The following is an 8,934-nucleotide window of genomic DNA, read 5'->3' as shown; positions in this document are numbered from 1 at the left end:
ACACACACTGATGAAATGACAAGACCATTGCTACCGTGAAAGTAGCATGGCAGTGGCGGTTGAAGGATTTTGACATTAAAAAGAAAAATTATGATACCAAATTGTTTATATATTATAGGTATTAGGGTTGAGTTAGACTCTTTTTGTTTTGGTTTCTTGATAGGAATAAGGTTTAGTTAGCTCAAAATGAATTTATAACATTTTATTTTATTTGTAATTGCATGTTGGGCCTTGATTTTGGTCATGGTTATAGATTTGGAAATAATGAGACTTACTACGGGCCTTTGGAGCTTTATGTTGACTCAGGTACTAGTGTCGGTCTGGCCCGTGAAATTGAGTTGTGACAAAGTTGGAATCAGATTTTAGGCTCTAAATTCATGGGAAAGTATATACCTAGAGTTGTCACACACAGAGTATGAGATCTTGAATAGTCTTCTTCTGTAGTTCATTATTTCTAGACTTTGCATTATTCCTTAGGTAGTATAAAAGTGTTTTAATTTAGTGTCTCAATTTTTGTGGAGTACATAGTGATGTGAACTAGAGTTAGCAGACGTGTTGAGGTCTTCCATGGGGATACGTACTCCTAGAAGTATTGTATTTTTGTCAGTATGGGACTAGGTGGCATGCCTATCTAACACAAGACATGAGTACATAAAGGTGACTTATGATAGTGTAGCCATCCCAGATAGGGATGAGGGTGTAACACCCTCATTGTAGCAACTCTGTACATTCTACTGTTTCAGTGACTAGTGTCGGTTCGGACAGCTAGAACGTTTGGAAAAATATTTAAACTAAAGTGAGGAACCATAATTAGCTCAAATATTAATAAGAAAAATTTAGAAAAAAAATTTAGAAATAAAATACAGCCGAGTTAAATGAGCCGGTGCTCTAGCGATGGATAACCCAGTGGGAAGTTGCGGTCTTCGCAGCTAAAGGCCCTAAACTCGGGAGAAAAATCATAAAATAATTTTTGGGACTCCAGAGAAGAGTCATTGAGGGTTTTATGGTATTAGAATGCCAAGAAAAAGTTTAGAAATTTTTTTCAATTGGTACAAATAATTTTAGTCTGTTAAGCCAAATGGAGGGTATTTTGGTCATTTCGTTTTCAGAGATGATTTTTGGTCAACTTGTCCAGTTAAGTAAATAATTATTATAACATAAAATGTGAATAAATATTGCTAAAAATTTAATTGAAAATGAGTAGAAAAGAAAATGAAAGAAAAATAAAAGAAATTATGAATTATGACATCACATGATGTCATTAAACACTCTCCACCCAATCACCTTGCAACAAGCCATTAAAAACCAATTAAAAAGGAGATAAATGAGACAAATTGACAAACCAATCTGCATCTTCACCATGGGCAGCCGTAACAAGAGAAAAAGAGAAAGAGAGAAGAGAGAATCTTCCATTGGAGCACACTTCAAGCTTGAGTTCACCCACTATTTCACCTTAAAACCCTATCATCCCTTCACAAAAATTGATCCTCACCACTAGCACAATACTTGGACAGCAAAAAGAAAGAGAAAAAAATGAGTTCTCAAGCTTTGAGAATTGGCTAAATCAAGGTTAGTGCAATATTCCTTGCTTTTACATCTTTCTAAACATGAATTTAAGCTAAATTAAGTTGAAAATTTGATAAAAACTAAATTAATGAGGCATGATTATGTTCCATGAAATTTTGGCAACCTTGACATGAGATAGGGTTAGGAAAGTTCTTTGATTTGAAGTGACATATTAGCTGCGCCTAGTATAAATTATATGATTAGTATAGCAAATTAGGAGTAAGATGCATGAATTGGAGGCTTGGTCAATTAGGGTTAGGGTTTTGAAATTTAATTTTGGTGGTGGATGAAAATGGACATAAACTAAAGTTGTAATGGTCAATTAGTAACCATTTGGCTATGTTTGATTAGGAAATAAAGTGATTTGTGCCATGGGAATTGAGGTTATGTATGTTGTCCAGTGTGTACTGCAGGTCTGGATGTGAGTCCAGTATGTTTGGCCAGCTATAATTTGAGTTGTATAGGTTCAATTAGTGCAAGGCTAATTGAACATGAAACTAGACACATAATAGCAAAACTTTGGTGAAGAAACTCTGCTCAGAAAACCAAATTAAGTTGACCTAAAAATTACCCTAATCCGGGCGACTTACATTCTAACTGGGCAAAATGATAAAATGAGCAGTGTTCATTCATTTAATCATAACTCAGTGTAGAAAGATCTAATTAACCTGAAATTTTACCAGAAGAAAGCTAGGACATAGCCCTACAACTTTTATGAAGAACACAAATCCAAATTCTGACCATAACGTAGTCAAATTGCCAACCAAACTTAGGTCACCAAATCTGGCAGAACCAAATTGCCCAGAAATTCTAGGTACAGTCAATCCGGCCAGTTATGGTAAAATGATCATAACTTGAGATACAAAACTCCAAATAGAGTGATTCAAAAAAAGAAATGTAACTAGACACAATAAGGAATAACTTTCATAAAGACAATTTTGTCAAATTCCTACTATACAAATGACCAATGGAACAGTAAACCTAGGGTATGAAATCTGAAAATTTTGAATAACATAAGATAAGCTTTGAAATTGTATTGGCAATCAATACCAATAAAAATAAAATGAAAAATGTGGTATCTTGGTGAACTTAGGTTCAATAAATTTATTATATATTAAAAAGTTAACAATTTAAGTGAATAGTAATGTGAATAGTAATACAAAGACACAAAGTGTAAGAACTAAATTGGTAGAGGAAATTAAGGTATGAAATTTAGAATCCATGAAATGTTCATGGATTACTTGGAATAGAAATAGTAATTTACCTAAATGACTTAATGAACATTAAGTTATGTGAATATATAATTAAGATTTGTATTCCCATTACTAGTAGGTCTAATAAAACATGAGTAATACCACTTGAATATGAAATGAAATTAACCTAGATGAATTGTTGAGACTTATACTCCCAACACCAATGGAGTTCATAATATATTAGCAATACAACTTAAAGTATGAAATATACTTTACATAAATAGATTGTTGAATGAATAAATGTGATAAAAGTGTCATTTGGGATTTAAGTTCCCATCAAGAGAGAAAGGAAAGATGTTTTGAATATGAATGGTACATGAGATTAAATGAATGTGAATTGTAATTAGTATAAATATTACGATGAATGCATAAATTATCTAGAAATGTGAATTTGGAAATTATGTTTCCATTATAAATAAAATTAGAATGCTATAAAAATAATAACAAAAAATATAATGAAATGATGAAACATATAAACTCTTAATGGTACTATATGCCCATGTATTGCCTAGACACGTGTGTTAGATTGGATAGATTGGCATGCCAATAAAGTATTATTACAGCAGTACTGTGAAAGGCTTTATGCCTATATTCATGGCTTTATGCCCGTATTCATGGCTTTATGCCTGCATTCATGGCTTTATGCCCGCACTCATGGCTTAGTGCCCGATTATGTGTTATCATGGCTTTTTAGCCTTACTGACTGCATACGTGGTTAACGTTCTGCGTTCCATGGTATGACTGCCCGAGGCACCGCGGTGTCCAGTGCCAACGACCCGTTATTCAGTTTAGTCAGCCTGTCATAGATTACTTGGGCAGTCTAATTTATTAAAATAAGTTACGAATATTAGCAATTAAAAATGCTAGAAAGTAAATAAATGAGAAGAAGTTCTGAAATAAATTAGATTAGCTCCAAAAATTTGTTCCTTATAATGATATGAAGTAAATTAAATTAGTTCAAAAAAAAATTTTAAATATTAAGAAATGATTGTAAACAACTTAGAAAGTATCAAGGAAGTGATAAAAAGACTAGTAGAAGAATTATAACTTAAATAACATTACAAATGTGACTTTCTTAAGAATATAAGTATAAGTTTAAATTTTAGATTTATTTGTACATTATATAAATGATTATTGTAAACTTATGAAAGAAGTGATTCTAGAGAGCAACATAAATGACGAAAGATATATTATATGAAAAATTTCATATGAACCCAGTAAAATTCTTGAGTATAGAAAATATGCTCCAATTATATTTACTTGTTATATTATTTCCTTGTTATATTATTGCACCACTAAGTAGCAATGCTTAGAGCGATGGATTTGTTTCCTCGCGCAGGTACTGAAGTTAAAGCCCAGCGAATACCAAACAGAGATTTTGGAGTTTTGATCTGCAGAGTATTCAAGGTTGTTACCTCCTCAGCAATGCATGTAGATAGAGCCCATATAGATCATATTATGTATTTTGTACATTATAATTAGTTATTATTTGTAATGTAAACTATGAATTGTATATTGAAATATAGATTATAGAACTGTAATTAATTTGTAGATCATGTAAATTATTGAATTTATGTAATCAGTTTGTAAATCATGTAAATTAATGAAACTTGAGAACTTATATATATAAATTATGCATGAATGGAAATGCATGGGAATGAATATGAAATTGAGATATATGAATGAGATGTAAATTATGAGATTATTATGAAAATAATTGATGAGATTTTTATTATAAAATATTATTGAAATTTTCAAATAGGTGAATAGTAAAACACGTCAAACGATAATAAAATAGAGGAAACTCCGTTAATTTCTTCGTCGAAAAATAATCGATATTAAATATAACGAGAACAAAATTTTTAAAGAAATAAAGTAAGGTAAGTTAGAGTGCTCCAGCACCGAATGTAGCACGCCTTGCTCGGCTATACTGTAGTCAGGTGAGGAGTGTTACAGAAGGTACCACTACTAGTAGCCATTAGTGAATAACCCAGTCAGAGTAAGTTTATGATATTAGTGGATTCAAGAGAAATAAGATTTTGGGAAACCTAATTTGTTAAGACGTACCGTAGTAACTATGTAATATTTTCGATGTTTGTGCTGTAAGCTACAGATTATAGTATCGACATAGGATTATTGTGTAGAGCTGTGTGCATCCCCAATGTGTTTCCTAAGGGTGTTTACAGATGGCCTCTGTTTTGGTATAATTATGCCAAAATAGAGTTCTACTTCTGCAGAAGAGTTTGAAACTCCTACTTAGGGGTTTAAAACCTTGAGCTAGAATATTGAATGTCATAGTTAAGCGGTAACTAGAGTCAGTGACTCGGGTATCCTAGCTTGGGCTAGAGTTACATCAAGAGTTACCATAAGATTAGAGGTTTCAGTATAGTCATAAGTAAAGGGCAGCACCTACAGAGTAAAACCATCTGGTCTCTAATAAGGGCTCTTGGACAGTATTAGTGTTACAATGGAACGTTGTGCCTAAAGTTTAGTAAAAATAGCATCTTCTTTGTGTAGTAAGCAAGGTATAGAGTACGATTTTGCTTCCCTAGAAGGAGATCGGATACTACGAATGATGTTTATAGTCTTTGAAATGACGCTTTAAGGGGTTTGTAGTATGATAAGAGAGCAGATAGTCTGTCATGGTTTTGGCAAGGTGGCAGATGCAGTACCTTTTATAGTTAATTGTGATGTAAGGTATGGTCTTATCCTTTCAGGAGAGACAAAAGGTTACTACTGGCGATGATGACCTATGGAATAGTGTCCCAAATGGGACTATAGAGTGTGGTAAAGAGTTGTTGGCTCAGGTATCCTAGAGAGGATATAAGTTCCTTTGTAGAAACTATAAGTGATCAAAACATGATGGATGGAAGGTCTGTGAATTGAATGACGGGTTATGGTACCCAGTATTTTAAGTTTTGACAAATTGAATGGATATGGAAAAATATAATTCCTATAGATCCCCTCTTTAAGGTCGCAAGGGGTAGTATATGGTCTAAAGAATAGAAATTGAGATCATACAATGAATGCATGGTTGCAATTTCCTGAGTTCCTTTTCAACTTCATATTACTTAAGACAAGAGTATACTCTAAACAAAATAATGTTAAGGACAGTAAGTTAGCGAAGACATATTACAAAATGCCAGTAAATAGAAGAAATGTAGAAATGAAAATTTGGATAGTTATTTACAGATGCAGCATAACTTGAATATTAGTGGAAGTACTAGTTAGAGTGGTTAAAGGACTGATTCTGAATAACACCAAGGTGTAAAATGCTTGATAGAGACAGTGAAAAGGTACAAGTTTTAAACATAGCGATTAGGTCAAGAAAGAGAATAGAGCTAAAGAATAAAATAGTTAAAGTTTAGTTTTGGGTAAGATAGGCTAAAGGACAAATCGAAAGGCCCAGATTAGGATAAGATTAGCAAGAGTAAAGTCAAGATACGAAGGAGGCAAATGTGATTCTAGGGAAGGTAAACAAGGTAAATAGAAAAGTAAGAATAGAGAGCTTAGAAAAGGATGACATTAAGGAGAACGTTTGTCAAGGTATCAAACCTAGAAGTGTAGAACTCAAATTAGATCATAGTTGGTGCAGTATTAGGAGCCAGAACATAGAGCTCAGAGTTGCAGGATCTGGAATAAATTTTGTCTATTTTCTATCCCCAAGGTAGAATAAGGGCAATGGGACAAGGACCTTTTAGATTGCTAATAGAATGAGGAAAGTTAAGTGAGGTATGCAACAAAGTAGGTAGTAATCAGAAGGTGTGCAATGGCAACTTGAACTATCTTATCAGACAAAGAAGCGGAGTCAGTAAATAGTAAGTTGAACAAAAGTCAACCTAATGGATTCAAATATGCATGATGAGAGAATAGAATGAGGGATTATGGCATAAAGACTTGATGTTAAAATTCTGAATGTAAAGACAATAGTCATAGAGTCTGTAAGTGGAGTTACGAAGATATTTTCAATGCGACCAATAGGATAACTTTGTAAGAAAGCATGAGTGACAGTATGATAATATGTAACAGAACACTAGTAGAAGACAGGAAGGGACAAGATAGGTATAGATGTTACTCACAAGTTATTGGAAAGTATAAAGATTAGAGGAGTGATTATTGGCAAGATTAGAGTTAGTTCTGGAAGAATCCATTGGTGCTTTATCCTCCATATTATAGCAGAGTACAAGGTCCACTAGAGAAATAATTGTAAATTTGGAGAACAAATGGAGAATAAAAAGAGATTATAAATTCTAAGATATCGAGCGGAATAGTGGTACAACAGAGGGTTGGTGTAGTTGATATTATATAGAAAGAGCACATTAGTAGCAAAGAGATGTTGAAACTTGAAGTGGGATATTAAGAGATATGGGTAATTTTGAGGTTGAAGTTTGGAAAGCTATGGCAGTAGATCTATCAATATCAAAGAGAATGAACACATAAGATATCTTGTTAGGGTAATGGCTGAACAACCATTCACCACTGCCATGGTTAGTTAATGGTTAGTTCAGCTGAAACTTATAGGTTCAAGGGCATCTAGCTGACCATGATGAGCATTTTCCCTATAAAAGGTATTAGAGAATGATAATATTTTGATGGTCAATTTGGAGAATGAGGTACAGAAAGAACCTTTCATGTTGAATTGCTAGTGTCGTATGGTATGAAAGACATATTGATAAGAGCAAATTGCTGAGTTGGAATTCCAGAAGTAGTGGAGTTAGCAATTAAGTTAGGATTAAGAAATAAGAAGAAAATTAGAGTCAACGCTAGTGAGATGGATATCTTTGAAGGAAAAGGCACAAGGTGAGAAAGGATAAGACTGAGGACAAACAACTTGGACAACTAAGCACTACTGATGCTATAAGCTCAAAACTCGAGGAAAGGGTTAGAGGGGAAGTACAATTGGTGGCAAAGATATCAATAATAGCAAAAATAAGAAAAAGAGAGCATATAAGACCGAAGGACTAGAGAAAGGCTCGAGAAGAGTGAGTTACTTAAGATGGATAGGAGTTAGTACAAGGGCCTTGGTAGTGGCACAAAATAAGTGGAAAGTTCACAATATCATGGAATTAGAAATGCAGGTGCTTTTAGCACGGAGAAAAGTCTTGGCAAAAGCTCCAATGGCCAAATGGGATCAGCAATGATTTCTAGTAAAATGCGTGTAAAAGTAGCTATTTTAGAAAGACGCTTCAATGAGACTTTACAAGGCAAATAGTGTGAGTCACATCTTTGCATCACAAAGATTAATATTAGAAGGGAACAAAGGCTAATATTGTAAGATACTACATCAGAGTGTAGTGGAAGCGCGATGTTTATCAGAGATATCAAAAAAAGATTAATGAGTAGTTAGATGTCATGTCTTAGTTAATGGAGGATGGTAGATAGCATGCTACAGCAGAGGCAGTTACAAGTAAAGTGTTTTTTTTTTATCATCTCTGCACAGCCAAAGGAGCTAATGCTCGCACATGTTCTAATAACTTTTCTTTCTTTATCCCCTGTTTGTTTAAAAAAAATTCAAGGACGAATTTCCTTAACAGAGGAAAATTGTAATACCCTATATTGACATTATTTTAATATTGTATAATTCATTTAAAAACTTCATTATAAGTAAGATGATTTATTAATATTTTTTTTTTAATTTATAGTTAAATAAATTATATTACATAATATTAAGTTATATTTAATCTCATTGTTAGCTAAGGAATAAATAATTTATTTATTTGATTGTTTTAATATTATTTATTTATTTTAATATATTTTATAAGATTATTTTGAAGTCTTAAATTTAATCATATGGAACAATGAATTTTGATTATATTTTTATGTTTTGACTTTTCTAAATTTAATATAATTACTATTATTATTATTTAATTAATTTATTATGTAAGAGGTTATTTTAAAATACTAATAATATTCTTGTATTATATTAATTAGAGATTTGATAAAAGTGTTTTTTTAATAAAATAATATGTATTTAAAACTTAAAAGTATTATTTTTTTATATATTATAATTTAATATATATATATACACACACACCCATAAAGGTTATAAATACAGTTGAAGGATTTTGATTTAAACAAAAATTATGATATTAAATAGTTTACACATAATGGATAT

Source organism: Hevea brasiliensis, chromosome 1 (assembly GCF_030052815.1).
Source record: "Hevea brasiliensis isolate MT/VB/25A 57/8 chromosome 1, ASM3005281v1, whole genome shotgun sequence".
NCBI lineage: Eukaryota > Viridiplantae > Streptophyta > Magnoliopsida > Malpighiales > Euphorbiaceae > Hevea > Hevea brasiliensis.
This window is presented reverse-complemented; position numbering follows the sequence as displayed.